This window comes from Glycine soja, chromosome 14 (assembly GCF_004193775.1).
Source record: "Glycine soja cultivar W05 chromosome 14, ASM419377v2, whole genome shotgun sequence".
Lineage (NCBI taxonomy): Eukaryota > Viridiplantae > Streptophyta > Magnoliopsida > Fabales > Fabaceae > Glycine > Glycine soja.
Genome location: NC_041015.1, coordinates 19377203 through 19393127, shown reverse-complemented (window position 1 = coordinate 19393127; position 15925 = coordinate 19377203). Strand labels below are relative to the sequence as shown.

Genomic DNA, 15925 nt, shown 5'->3' with positions numbered 1-15925 from the left:
ACATGCCCTCTATTCATCCACAAAATATTCTTCATTTGCATCTTCTTTTTCTACTGAGTTGGAGGCACCAATCGAGATTGAAGTTCTTCCCCCACCAACATTGAAGCAACTTCATCCCAAGGTGTCCAAGCCTTCATCTACTGTGGTTTCGATAAGGGCATCATTGGATGGTTTCGGAAGATTGATGCCCAATAGATAATCCTCTAATGATTTCTTGCAACCTTTTCTGCATCCAAAGCACATCCAACTCTTCACTCTAATGTCCAAGTTTGTTCCTTTAGTCTATGGTCACCAAGCCCTTCCCTTTAACTAAGGATGACATCTTTAATGTTGGGGTGATGATTATGCAATGTGGGCTAACTGACTAGAGGCTAAGCTATCCTCCAGGAATTCATATCAGACCCACCAGTACCATAAAGTTCATGCCAAATCGCATCGCTCCAAGGTTGCCTCCATTGGACCTTAGAAAGAAGAAAGGCAAGGTTCCTCCTCACAGCAAACATATGCCTCATCCGGGTCTAAAGGATAATATTGCCTTGCGTCCAATTCCTTACAATTGGAGTTGGTACTTCACCAGGGATTCTGCTAAGAAAACCATTGCTCTGAAGACAAATACTAAGTTTGATAAAAATGCGCCATGCTCTTTTATTTTAAAGACATGTACGAAAACTCTCATCATGCTTCCACTTCAAAGTATGATAAGGAAGACACCTTCAATCATATGTGCATGGTGCAGATCTTGCGTCCAACAAAGATTTATAGATTCAATAATTGACAGGTGTGCTTCCTTAGGCAAGAGGGGGATAATGAGTTCTATCAACAACTCATCCATGATACTAATCCTCTTCACACTTGGTTTGTCTTTATCTTATACAAGTACTTAGACGTCGCTTGTTGGATCAAATGGCCTCGGAATAATTAAGAAGGGGGGGGGGGGTTGAATTAATTATTAATGAACCTTTACCAATTAAAAAAATCTATCCTTCTTAGGCTTTTACTATAATGTTAAGACAGTAAAAAGCATAAATAGAAACTTAACCAAAAGTAAAAGTGATAATTAAAGTGCACAACATAAATTAAAGAGTGTAGGGAAGAAGAAGACAAACACAAGAGTTTTATACTGGTTCGGCAACAACTCGTGCCTACATCCAGTCCCCAAGCGACCTGTGGTCCTTGAGATTTCTTTTCAACCTTGTAAAAATCCTTTACAAGTAAAGATCCACAAGGGATGTACCCTCCCTTGTTCTCTTTGAACAACCAAGTGGATGTACCCCCACTTGAACTGATCCACAAGAGATTTACCCTTTCTTGTTCTCAGCCACAACAACCCAAGTAGATATACCCTCTATTTGTACCACAAATGATGTACCCTCCAATGTGTTAAGACAAAGTTCTCAAGCGGTTAGTCCTTTGAAACTTTGTGAAGGGGAAACAAAAGATATCTCAGGCGATTAGTCCTTTGAAATCTTTTGTTTATGGGAAAGGGAAAAATCAAAAGAATTCTCAGACTGTGTCATTTTGAATTCTTTGACAAGGGAGAAGGGAGACATAAAAGAATTCAGGCGGTTAGTCCTTTGTTCTTTTGGAAAAGGGAGAAGAGAGACTAAAAAAGAATTCAGGTGGTTAGTCCTTGGTGAATTCTTTTTGGCAAAGGGAGAAGAGAATGAAAAAGATGAATAGCATACTTTTGTTTTTTGTGAAAGTTTGGAAACCAGAAGACTCAGAATTGGCAAAGCAAGAAGAAGAAGAAGTTCAAGAAGATGTTCAAAGAGATTTAAAGGTTGTAAAAGAATATATGAAAATGTTGTAATGATTGTTCTTTAAATGCAAGTCAAAGTCTTGCTTTTATAGACTCTTCATGTCTGGTCAAGAAAATCATTAGAAGAGTTATAACCTTTAGAAAAACCTGAAAGCCATTGGAAGAGTTACATCTTTTGATTTTTATTCAAAACTTGTCACTGGTAATCAATTACCAAATCCTTGTAATCGATTACACAAGGCTTTTTATAAAAGGATATGACTCTTCACAATTGATTTTGAATTTCAACGTTCAAATACACTGGTAATCGATTACCAATATCTTGTAATCGATTACACCATTTTGAAATCAATTGGAACATTGCAAATTCTGTTGAAAGCTTTTGAAATCAAACTTTGCCACTGGTAATCGATTACAGGAAACTGGTAATCGATTACCAGAGAGTAAAAACTCTGGTAACTTAGAAAATTTTGAGAAAAACTCTTTTGAAAAACAAAACTGTGCTATGTTTGTTTTTGAAAAATCTTTTCAATACTTCCTTGTGAAGTCTTCTTGATTTCTTCTCTTGAAACTTGAATTCATCTTCTCTTCATGAAACTTGAAATTAAACTTGATCTTGAACTTGTTGACTCAATCTTGGAATCATTCGGTGGGCTTTTTGTCATCGTCTTTGTCATTATCAAAACTACTTGAATCAACTTGATTCATCATCATGAAGCTTGCTTCTACATCGCTATGAGAAGAGCAATTCTAACTACTTAGGCATGGTTTCCCAGGCTTAAAGAGCATTTATTCTCTCCTGATCAGAACCCTAGGGTTCCAGGACAAGGTATGCCAGCTGAACTTCAAAGGAAACAAGTCAAAATCAACCGCCAGTTGATGGAGATGCAAAAGGAAGCTGAAGCTAACAACAATAGGAGAAGCTCAAGCCAGAAGAGTTCTTTAACAATTTTCATGCACATCTTGGACCTCAGGTCGATGTTGTTGAACCTCCACAAATTGAAGTGGGTTCCCAAGCTTAACCCATCATTGGAGATGCACTCACGACAATCAACACTTCCAGTACTCTTCGAGAGATAACCTCCTTGACCACCTTTGCTCCAACTAGTGTGCTAAGGAGCACATTCAAGAACTGTTGCACCTTGAACAGGCCAACCTAGAAGAAACAATCTAAATAAGGTTCCTTGCTGAACGGATGGAAACCAATTTGTTGATAAAGAATGCTTTGGAGTCCTCACACAAGTCCTTCAAAGACTCTATGCTCTTCAATATGAATTTATTAATGCAACAAAGGCTGCCTTCATTCGTCCAACCACTATTCCTACACCTGCAACCATTTTGAATCCTATGCCTATGCCTCTGCCTTCACCACCTAAGTCACCACCAACTATCCTTCAACCTCTGTCCACTGAAGGTTGACTATGATGTTCAATGTCATTTCCTTTTTCTCTTCAAACCCATGTCTTTTGATAATAACAAAGGAGGAGAAAGTAGAATAAGAATTTTGATTTATAAAACACTTGTACTTATCTATTTTTTTAATAAAACAAGTGTTCTGGTGGTCACATATGTGTGTTTTTCATGTTTTTTAATTTCCCTACACATATACTATGTATGCTCTGATTAATACAGATTCTCTGACACATGCTTACGATAATGAACTCAAGGAAAGTCTCATTTATCCTCACACAATCTGCTCATTCATTCTAATAACATGTTTGCTCTAATTATGCAATATCTGCTCTGATTATGTTTTTCAAAGATCTCCTTATGTTTTGATGCTTAACAATTTTGTTGTATATCAAAGTTATACTCCTCAAATACACAAACCAAAATTAAGTGGTGTGCAATAGTACATTCTAAACTACTTTGATACCTTGATCTTAATCTCCTCATCTTATCCTTTTGGTATCAAAATTTATACTATTTGTCATCATCAAAAAGAGGGAGATTGATAAGTCTGGCTACGTCCAAGTCATATTGGACCATACCAAAAAATTAAATCCCTGAGGTTTTGATGTTAACAAAGTATAAATTTTATGTATTAACCTTTCATGCTTAAGTGACAGGTTCATCTATCTCTATGAGATATAAGAAGAAAAGCATAAATAGAAAGGCTCTAAATGATAGCCAAAGCATCGATCATTGGACAATACTACCTCAATGTCCAGTCTTGAGAAGACAGGCGCTAAAGCACCTAACTCGCATTACAAAAGAAATGGAACAATTACTTGATCCCCAAGTATTGAAAACAATCATTAAAAAGTAACGTCTATAGGTTCAGTAAGCAACTCGTGCCTTAGCGCACAAAAGGGAATATTTAAATTGACTTGTCTTGATATTCTTAATTCTTTTCATCTTATGTTGTTAACGTTATTTTTAATTTGCATGCTGAAAAGTCAGTTCTGAGCACAAGGTGACACTTACAAACTATACTTCTATGAAGATATGATACAAACTATACTTCAAACACCAAAGCTATTAGATAATGGATAGTTGAGATCTCTCAATGGATTGAAGCTTTGAAGTCTATATAAAGTTGAAAGATGTTTGTGTTAAGTTCTTGCATAACAAGAGAATAATATGAGACAAAACGAACAAAGTGTTGTGACGCGGCCAGTCTTGCTGGTTGAAAGAAACTTGAGCGAAATAAGTGAATCTTAGTTGTACTAAGTTAGCAAGTTCCATTGTATCAGAACTAATTGGGTAACCACTCTTTGAGTGATTAAAATACATTTTCTATCAAACATCTGTTGTTTGTGAAAGCCATGAGTGACTTGATGACAAATAATATTTGACTTTTAATCTCAGGGAAAGATTAAGGGTAGTGTCAAGAGTGACCTAGAAAGTACTCGTTGTAACTAGAAGTGGCATAGAGAATACTTGGTTGTAATCAAAGAATTGATTAGTGGAATCCTTCAAGGTTTGACGGGGAATTAGATGTAGCCCAAGAGTTGGGGTGAACCAGTATAAAACGCTTGTGTTTTCTTTATTACTTCTATATAACTAATTCTTTTCTATAAGTTACTTCTACACTACTGTATCCAAGCTTTGTGAACTAATTTCTTAAGTACCACGTGATTTCAAACTCCTTGGACAAAACCTATCGCCCATTGATATTTGTTTGAGAAAAACTTTCAAAAGTTTTTGAAAGATATTTCAGGTATTTCAATATACACCAACTGGCTTACTTTGCAAACACAACACTATGCTATAAACAACCGATTGAAATTACATTATACGTAACATTTAATAATTGATCATTATACCTCTAAAAAATTATCATTATTTCGTATAGGGAGAGCAATGCCTTTAGAGGTGTTGGATTGTAAGATTTTGTGATGTGTATAGGTAGACCAATATCATGGCGGCCCATGCTCATTCGTATCAAGTGGGCCTTCTTTTAATCAGATCTTCCCCTTCCATACTAAATCGTCACTCGTGAAGGATCTACTTCATAGGCCAACTCGATTTTAATTTACAAGGGAAAGGTTTTTTTTTTAATAATTTGAGATCTTAATTTTCTTTTTACAAGGATATATATATATATATATATATATATATATATATATATATATACCTTCCTCAATTAATTAGTAAACCCCCTCTCATTTATTAATGCATTTTTTAAAAGACGAACAACAAAATAATAGAAATCCTATTTCCACCTCCATTCATCATGTCATTATACTATAAACCCTACAATAATAGTAAATTTTCTTTTTCTATCATGCAGTGAGGGCTTCAAGTGGGGTCCTTGTCTCTATGGTTACTATCCTAAGGTACTTTGTTTTAGCCAATATTGTTGATGTATGCTATAATTCAGTTAGTTAGTAAGGAGTTAGTTAGTGATTCATTTAGAAGTTAGTTTGATAGCTATGAAGTTTGTTATAGCTACATGTGCAGTGTATATAAAAACAATAGTGATTATCAATGAGAAGGATGAGAATGCAAAAGTTTTAATTCAGAATTCTAAGTTCCCTCTATTTTCTCTCAATTAATTCCTTCATCATCTTCTCTTATTCTCTAACATAGAGTGACAGTGAGTGCATAGTGTGAGAACTTTATTGTTCCAACAAACTGGTATTCAAAGCCAAGGTTTAAGATCCCTGGATACCGAAATTGAGATGGCTTCTTCAAATGGAAATTTTCCTGCATCTATGCCTATTCTCATAGGCAAGAACTATGATGATTGGTCTGCTCAAATGAAGGTAATCTTTCGATTTCAAGATGTGACAAAAGTGGTGCAAGAAGGGGTTCAAGAACCTGAAAAGAACCCAACTGATGCACAGTAGGTGGCTCACCGTGATTTGATGAAAAAAGATGCAAAGACATTGTTCATTATTCATCAGTGTGTAGATGCAGATAATTTCCAAAAAATTAGATCTGTTGATACTGTAAAGAAGGCATGGGATATTCTAGAGAAATCCTATGCAGGGGATAGCAAACTCAAGAAGGTGAAGTTGCAAACCTTGAGAAGGCAGTATGAACTTCTACTAATGAGTGATCTAAAAAGCATTGGTGAGTTCTTTTCTCGAATCTTGGCAATTACAAATCAAATGAATGCTTATGGTGACAAGCAATTAGACTTAGGGATCATTGACAAACTGTTAAGAACCTTGACACCAAGATTCGATCATATAGTTTATGTCAAAGTCTGTGCCTATGTCCAGTACTCAAGCAACCCACTTGAGATTTTCCACTCCCTTTGTAAAAATCCGTTTACAAAGTCTGAACCATACAGGGATAACTCATCCCTTGTGTTCAGGAATCCTTACAACTTAAGAGATCCTCAGTCCCTTAATCAATCTTTTTGAATGAGAAGAAAGAAAAGGAATTCTCTCTTGAAGAGAAGGATATTACAATTGAAGTCCATGGATGAACTCTTAATGGATTTGCAAGTGTTTGCCCAAGAGTTTCTTTTGAGAGAGCATTTGGTAATGAAGTTCTCTTGGAATATCTCTCTCATACATTTTGTGTCCCAAGTCACATATTTATAGGCCTTTGATGACCATTCAAAAATCTCTTGAACAGATGTGACTCTCAAGAGTTATTTTCTGAAGAGTTGTGACTCTTGGGAGTTATTTTTTGAATTTATGAATTCTTGACTTGGATCAAACTTGAGATGCACTTATCATTGACATCATCAAAATCATGTATACATACATTCACATTCTCCCCCTTTTTGATAATGACAATCAAGTGATTTCTTTTCGACATCATCAAAACAATACATGATCCATATTCTCTCCCTTTTTTATGATGACACTCATTATCCAAGGCTTGATTTTTTTGACATCATCAAAATCTTCATGATTTACATTCTCCCCCTTTTTGATGATGACAACCACCTGTAGGTTAGGAGCAACAAGAACAAAAAAATATCCATTTGTATATAGTTTTACTCCCCCTTTGTTTTGCAATGATTGCTTATATGAGACAGTGTCATAAAGATTTCATATATCTTTTATCTATCTCTCCCCCTTTGATCGAGGCCGTACCCGAATCAAATAAACATGAAAATGCAGTAACTAGGAAGTGATCCTAGGTCGTTTCCCAACGAGCGGTGACACACCAATTGTTCATAATATACTTGTAGTAATAGTAACGATTGGGGGGGGGGGGTTTGTTTGTTTTGTGATTAAAGAGCAGAACAAGTAAACTAGAATACAAAACTACTAATATTAAAAATGGGTTGTTTCCTTTGATTCAGAAGCCATTCTCTTATCCTGGGTTATGGAGAATTCGTCCCTAACAGTCAACCACTTAATCCAACTCTATTTCAATTTACTAAGCAAAAATCAACTTAGGGTTGTCAATACGTGATTAGGCACCACATACACCAGTTAGCCCTTCGTCCATTAAGCATGAACGCAAGTTAGGCTCAGAGGCAATTAATCGAACACGAAGCGTGCACTGATTAATATTCACGAATTTGGGATAATTGGTGAAGGGAGAACTGTCAGGGAACCACATTACAAGCGAAACCTCAAAGAGAGTTGGGCTTCGTCCTCAAAAGGAAACAACACCAGAAAATCTAGCCTTCCATGGATTCAAGCAGAAAACGCAAATGAAACATGAAGCAGAAACGTAAATGAACAGAAACGTAAATGAGACAGAAACGTAAATGAAAGTAGAAGAAGAAGCAAGAATGAACTCGTAATTAGAAGCAGAAAACGAAATTTTGCATTAAGAACGAAAACCGTAACAAGGGAACAGAAAAATGTGAAAACCTAAAATCAAAGCTCTGAATAATGAAAATAGCATAACAGAATGCCCTGCATGAATCCCAAGGCAGCTATTTAAAAAGAGTCACTCAAAGTCACTGGGCCCTATTACAATACTCTGGCCCAACACGAAATAAACACTGAACAACATAAAATAAAATTGCGAAATTTCCTAATTAGAAATTAACTAAGGTAAGCACTGCTTTATTTGCCCTCTTCAAGTCCACAACCAAAATCCGGATTAAGCCCAATGTTTCATTAATTCCTGAAATTAGATTAAAAACATCAAATTAGCTAAATGAGCCCAAATAATAAAACTGCCTAATTAATTGACAATTAAGACCAATCAATAATTAAAATGGTGCAAAAAGGGTTTAGAAAATAGAAGAAAATGATGGCACATCAAAACCCCCCATACTTAGCCTTTTGCACTCCTGGGCAAAATGAAACAAAGAACAAAATCCAAGGATATCAAAGAGAGACAAACAAAAACATTCATATATTTCTCAATGAACATCAAGGAATGAAAGGAATGGGTAACATCTAACATAAGGAGATCCAAAAAGTCAAGACATTCATGAAAATCATCCAAGCAACCTAATCATGGCAAAATAGTTAATCAGCTCAAGAATGAAAAGTGATAAAGCCTCACAAGATATACACTCTATCTCTCAAGTGTCTAGGCTACTATTTACCCTCAAAGCACCCATGAAAGCAAACACCACATAGACTTGGCAAGATTCTAAAATTGACAATCAACCCACAAACACAAGCACATGAGGATCAAAAGGTCTTTTAAGGTTGTAATGGGGCCAAGGACAAGGTATGGAGAAATATGGAATAAGTGGCTAAATCCCAAAGGAATAGAGGAGCAATGGGGAATAAGTGCATATTAAGAAAAAAATAAGAAAATAAAAAGAAGTAAAGATAAAATTTAAACATGAAGAGTAGAACCAAGAGTTTCATCATTCTTGTGCCATTTAAGATCTTATTCACTCAACTTTATTGCTTTTCTTTTTCTTTTTTTCGAATTTTTTTTTCTGATTTTTTTTTTACTCTATAGCCTTTGAGAAACAACATTTCATTCAGCATGTCCAACATTTAACCAATATACAATGTACATCAAGTATGGCCCAAAATACATCATGAAGCATAGCCAACAAAACAAGTTGTCCAATGAAACAAAAACCCCCCACACTTATTCCCAAAACAATTCCAAAGCTCCAAAATTCCTTAAGGATATGGTGATATCATGGTTTTTCACTTAAGGCTTGTAGTGAGCTCCAAAACAAGGAAAGGGAAACAAGGCTCAAAAGGGCTATCAAAGGAATTAATTCAAGGCAAGTCCATTTGGCTAGAAGCTTATAAGAACAAAATTGCCTCAATCATTTCCAAATATGCATGGGAATTGGGACGCATCAACAAGAATCAAGCCAAGGCTATTGTGCAAGCAATCAATGGGGCAAAACACACCAAATGATTATGATGATGGATGGCTCAAATTCTCACAAAGGTAAACTCATCACTTTCAAATTGAGCTTTCAAAACTATCATGACATGTAGAGAAGAATCAAGGATTTCAAGTCACAAAATGTCAAGAACTTTTATTTTCAAAACAATTACCCATTTCTTGAACATATCCTATAATTCAAAGAAAAACATGCAAAGTCGTACGTGCACACAAAATTGACCGAAAATATTAAACTAAAAATCCGACGAAACTAACAACATTAACAAATTAACACAACTAACAAATTAACAAAACCAACAAAACTAGCAAAACCAAAGAACACTCCCCCCCCCCCATACTTAAACAACACATTGTCCTCAATGTAACACAATTAAAATATTAAAAACAATTAAATTATCAAAGAGAATCGGACAAGTGTAATAAAAGCAAAGAAGGAGATAGGAAAAGAAAAACTCCCTAAGTCATGGTGGAGGAAGAGTAGGGTGGAGTAAGGAAGTCTCTTCCACCACTACGTCCACTAAAGAAGGGTTCGTGAGGAATGGCTTAAGTCGATGTCCGTTGACCTTGAAGCTCTTGTTTGTGGAGTCACTTTAGATCTCAACTGTACCATAAGGAAAAACATTAGTAACAACAAAAGGACCAATCCACTTAGACCTCAACTTACCACTAATGAGTCCAAGCCTAGAATTATACAATAACACTTTTTGCCCAACCACGAAGTCTTTTTTAACTATCATGCTATCATGGAACTTCTTGGTCTTTTCTTTGTAGAACTTGGCATTCTCGTAGGCTTCTAGGCGGATTTCATCTAACTCACTCAGTTGCAACTTTCTTTCCTCACCAGCTTGATCCATAGAGAAGTTGCAAGTCTTCACTGCCCAGTAAGCTTTGTGCTCAATTTCCACTGGAAGATGACATGCCTTTCCAAAGACAACCCGATAAGGAGACATTCCTATGGGTGCTTTGTAGGCAGTCCGATGCACCCAGAGAGCATCATCAAGCCTGGTACTCCAATCTTTCCTGCTTGGCTGCACAATCTTCTCTAAATTTCGCTTGATTTCTCGGTTAGAAATTTCTGCCTGTCCATTGGTCTAGGGGTGGTATGGTGTGGATACCCTGTGTACCACCCCGTACTTTTTAAGCAGGGCATGCATTGTCCTGTTGCAAAAATGGGTTCCTTGATCACTAACAATTGCTTTAGGTACTCCAAACCTGCAAAACAAATTAGACCTGACAAAGTCTGCAACAACTTTAGCATCATTAGTTCTAGTGGGCTTGGCTTCCACCCATTTTGAAACATAGTCAACTGCAAGGAGAATGTAAACATAACCAAAAGAGACAGGAAAAGGGCCCATGAAATCTATACCCCAAACATCAAACACCTCACAGAATAGCATAGGTTGCTGAGGCATTTGTTGTCGCCATGTAAGTGTATTTCCTGCACTCTGACACTGCTCACAAGTGCTGCAGATCTTCCACGCATCTTTAAAGATGGTGGGCCAAAAAAAACCACAATCAAGCACTTTGCGAGCTGTCCTTTGAACACCTAGATGACCTCCCAGTGCGGAAGAATGACAAAACTGCAGGACTGAGTCAGTCTCATGATCTGGAATGCATTGTCTAATGACCTGATCACTGCACAATTTCCACAAGTAGGGGTCATCCCAAATAAAATGCTTAGCATCACTTTTAATTTTATCTTTTTGGGCCTTAGATGCTAAGGGAGGAAAAACAGAAGCAACTAAATAATTGACAATATTAGAAAACCAGGGAGTAGAAAGAGAGTCAGAAATACTATACAGTATATACAAATGATCATCCGGGAAATCATCCCGAATAGGTGAATCTGCATCAGATACACGTTCGATCCGACTCAAATGATCAGCAACTAGATTTTGTGCTCCGCTCCTATCACGGATCTCCAAGTCAAACTCTTGGAGCCAGAGCATCCATCGGATCAACCTAGGCTTAGAATCAGCCTTCTTCAACAAGTACTTTAAAGCTGCATGGTCAGTATAAACAATAATGCGAGTACCAAGCAAATAAGATCGAAATTTTTCAAGAGCAAAAACTATGGCTAGAAGCTCCTTCTCAGTAGTAGTATAATTCGCTTGGGCAGCATCTAAAGTCCTAGAAGCATAGTATATCACCCTGGGCAATTTATCAATTTTCTGAGCAAGGACAGCCCCCAATGCATAATTTGATGCATCACACATAAGCTCAAAAGGGGCTGTCCAGTCGGGTGCCTGGATGATGGGGGTGGTAGTCAGCGCTCTTTTGAGGCAATCAAAAGCCTCTTTGCATCTGTCATTAAAGTCAAACTCCACTTCCTTTTGCAACAAGTTGGACAATGGAAGGGTTACTTTGCTAAAATCCCTTATAAAGCGCCTGTAGAATCCTGCATGACCAAGAAATGATCGCACCTCTCGCACACAAGAGGGGTAAGGCAATTGTGAAATAACAAAATTTTTTGCAGGATCTACTTCAATACCCTTATTGGAAATAATGTGGCCTAAAACTATACCTTGCTCAACCATAAAATGACATTGTTCAAAATTTAGAACAAGGTTAGTTTCAATGCATCTATTCAAAACTTTTTCCAAACTATTCAAACAACCATCAAAAGAGGATCCATATACAGTGAAATCATCCATAAACACCTCTATGCAATTTTCTAAAAAATCACTAAAAATACTAATCATGCACCGCTGGAAGGTACTAGGGGCATTGCACAGGCCGAAAGGCATCCTCCTATAGGCAAAAGTGCCGAAGGGGCAGGTGAATGTGGTCTTTTCCTGATCCTCAGGAGCAATAGTAATTTGCATATAACCAGAAAAACCATCAAGGAAACAGTAGTGGGATTTACCTGCCAGGCGTTCAAGCATCTGATCAATGAATGGAAGGGGAAAATGGTCCTTTTTGGTAACCTGGTTCAGCCTCCTATAGTCAATGCAGACTCTCCAACTGTTCTGCACCCGAGTAGGAATTAGCTCCTCCTTCTCATTTTTTATCACTGTGAGGCCGGTCTTCTTCGGGACTACCTGGACGGGACTCACCCATTGGCTGTCGGAGATAGGATAAATGATTCCAGCTTGCAAAAGCTTGGTTATCTCCTTCTTCACTACATCAAGAATCACCGGGTTGAGTCTTCTCTGTGGCTGTCTTACTGGTTTAGCTCCATCCTCTAAATTTATTCGATGCATACATGTGGATGGGCTAATACCAGGAATGTCCGCCAGGGTCCAGCCTATAGCCTTCTTATGCTTCTTGAGAACTGACAACAACTTCTCCTCTTGCTCATCAGCAATGGAGGCAGATATAATCACTGGAAAACTCTTGCTATCATCCAAGTAAGCGTATTTTAAATTTGATGACAGAGGCTTCAATTCTGGTGTGGTCGGCTGGACAATGGTAGAAGGAGATGGTTTCTCAGCCTTTACCTCATAAAGAAAGTCAGAGGTATGTGTACTTCCTGAAACATGGTTAGTCCTATCTGACTCTATAAAATCAATCACAAGAGGTAAAACACCACCACCAGACATGCAATCAATATCACTCTCAAATTCACTCTCAGATTCACTCTCAGCATCAAATTCAGACATATGATCAAGTACAATTTCAGACTCAATGAATGAAGAGTGAGAGGCATGCAGATTAGAATAAAGATCAGTCATGTATTCATCAACAACATAGTCAATTATTTCAGCACGAAATACAGAAAGATCTTCATATGGGTATTTCATAGCATCCAGAATATTAAAATGAACAGTTATATCACCAAACTCCATAGACAGTGTGCCTGCATAAACATCTATCTTAGTTCTAGCAGTTTTCATAAAGGGTCTGCCTAGAATGATGGGAACTGATCCTTGAGAAAATCCATCTTCCATATTCAAGATATAAAAATCAACAGGGAAAATCAATTCACCAACTCTAACTAAGACATCTTCTATGAAACCAACAGGATAGGCAACACTTCTATTAGCTAAATGAATTACCACATCAGTTGACTGCAAGGGACCTAGAGATAGAGAATTAAAAATCGACAGAGGCATAACACTAACAGAGGCTCCTAAATCTAGCATGGCATTGTCAAACTTACTATTCCCTATAATACAAGGTATACTGAATGTACCTGGATCTTTGCATTTTTCAGGAATTTGAGGAACAGATTTACCAATCAATGCGGAGACATTTCTGCCCATGCTAATCTGTCCACTCCCTTTAAGCTTCCGCTTATTAGTGCACAGCTCCTTCAAGAATTTGGCATATCTTGGAATTTGCTTTATTGCATCCAACAGAGGTATGTTTACCTCTACTTTTCTAAACGTGTCCAAAATCTCTTTCTCTGCCTCTTCCATTTTTTTTGTTGGAAACTGCTCTTGGAGGGAATGGAAGAGGGGGAATGTGCTGCTTCTGCAAATCAGAATTACCTGTGGAAGAAGATTCACCTGCACAAAAATTGTTAGGTAAATTTTTGTCATCACCTTTTTCTGGAGTAGAGTGAAGTTTGGCAGGTTCATTTGCAGATGAGGAAGGTGCTACGGGTTGAGGTCCTTGACACTGCTTTCCCGACCTCAATGAAATGGCACTGACATTTTTGGAATTTTGGACAGCTTGAGAAGGCAACTTGTCAGAATTCTGGGACTGTTGTTGATTCAATTGGGTAGCCAATTGTCCCATCTGATTGGTTAAGCTCTGAATGGAGGCTCTGGTCTCTTGCTGAAACTGCATGTTCTGCATAGTCATTTGCCTCACAAGTTCTTCGAGGGAAGGTTGTGGAGGGGCCTTAACTGTTGGCTGTTTTTGGGGTTGTTGCTGTTGTTGGATTGGTGGAGGAATGTATGGTCTGCTCGGGCCAGCAGCATTTTGGAAGGAAGGAGCAGGCTGCTGTTGTTGTTGCTGAGGGCTGGACCATCTGAGGTTAGGGTGATTCCTCCATCCAGGGTTGTATCTGTTGCTGGAGAGGTCATAGTTGTTCTGCTGTGGTTGATTTTGCTGCTGAGGTTGAGGAGGTCTATTGTAAATATTTGCAGCATAGGCTTCAGGCTGCTCGATTGCTCCAGGTTGCTGCATGGAAGGGCAAAGGTCTGTATGGTGGTCAGTAGAGGAGCACAAACCATAAACCCTTGCAACAGGTACAAATTTCTGATTCAAGGCCAGCTGGGTTACCAAGTTAACCAATGCATCCAGTTTGCCTTCAAGCTTCTTAGTCTCAGATGATGCAGCTGAGTTTGTAGCTACCTCATGCACTCCTCTAATGACTATGGCATCATTTCTGGCGCTAAACTGCTAGGAGTTGGAAGCCATCTTCTCAATTAAATTTCTAACTTCAGCAGGAGTCATGTCTCCAAGGGCTTCACCACTGGCAGCATCTATCATACTTATCTCCATATTACTGAGTCCTTTATAAAAATATTGGAGAAGAAGCTGCTCTGAAATCTGATGGTGAGGGCAACTGGCACATAATTTTTTAAATCGCTCCCAGTACTCATACAGGCTCTCTCCACTGAGTTGTCTAATACCTGAGATATCTTTCCTGATGGCTGTGGTCCTGGAAGCAGGGAAAATTTTTTCTAAGAATACTCTCTTAAGGCCATCCCAGCTCGTGATGGACCTTGGAGCAAGGTAATACAACCAGTCCTTTGCCACTCCCTCCAAAGAATGAGGAAAAGCCTTCAGAAATATGTGATCCTCCTGGACATCTGGGGGTTTCATGGTGGAGCAGACAATATGAAATTCCTTCAAATGTTTGTGCGGGTCTTCACCTGCAAGGCCATGAAACTTTGGAAGCAAATGAATCAGTCCAGTTTTAAGAACATATGGGACATCCTCATCAGGGTATTGGATGCACAAGCTTTGGTAGGTGAAATCAGGTGCAGCCATTTCCCTTAGAGTCCTCTCACGGGGTGGAGGTTGTGCCGTGTTCTCAGAATGTTCAAAATCAGAATGCTCAGAATCAGAATGCTCAAAATTATAATGCTCAAAATCAAGATGTTCAAAATCACCAATAACAGAATGCACAGATTCACCAGTAATGGAATGCTCAGGATGATCGAAAGGTATAAAATGATGCCTAACTAATCTATGAAATGTCCTATCTATCTCAGGATCAAAGGGTTGTAAGTCAGATGGATTGCCTCTAGTCATACACTACATTCAGCATGCACAACTAGTTGCTTTGTCATGTAAATAAAGGTGCAGGTTTGAACTACAACTACCCTCAAATGATATCCAAATGACTTGAAATTTTGTGAGCTACCTTATAAAATGATGAAAAGATAGCACAAAATTTTTAGGCAAAAATTCAAAGTCTAACTATGGAAGCTAAAAATGGTAGTTTAAGAAAAATAAGTGAATAAAACTTGAAAAATAAAAAACTTTTGACAGAATCACTATTTTTGAATGATGGAGACCTCAGCCGGCCTAAGTTCAACTACCACGGTGTAGGAAATTTTTTTCTACCCC

General features: G+C 37.8%; 1 non-coding gene across 1 annotated transcript; it reads left to right on the top strand.

Moving 5' to 3' along the window:
• Window positions 1-14897: 14897 nt before the first annotated feature.
• Window positions 14898-15004, top strand: LOC114385561. Its single transcript, XR_003660929.1, has one exon. It is a non-coding gene; the product is annotated as a small nucleolar RNA R71 (small nucleolar RNA).
• The last annotated feature ends 921 nt before the right edge of the window (window positions 15005-15925 follow it).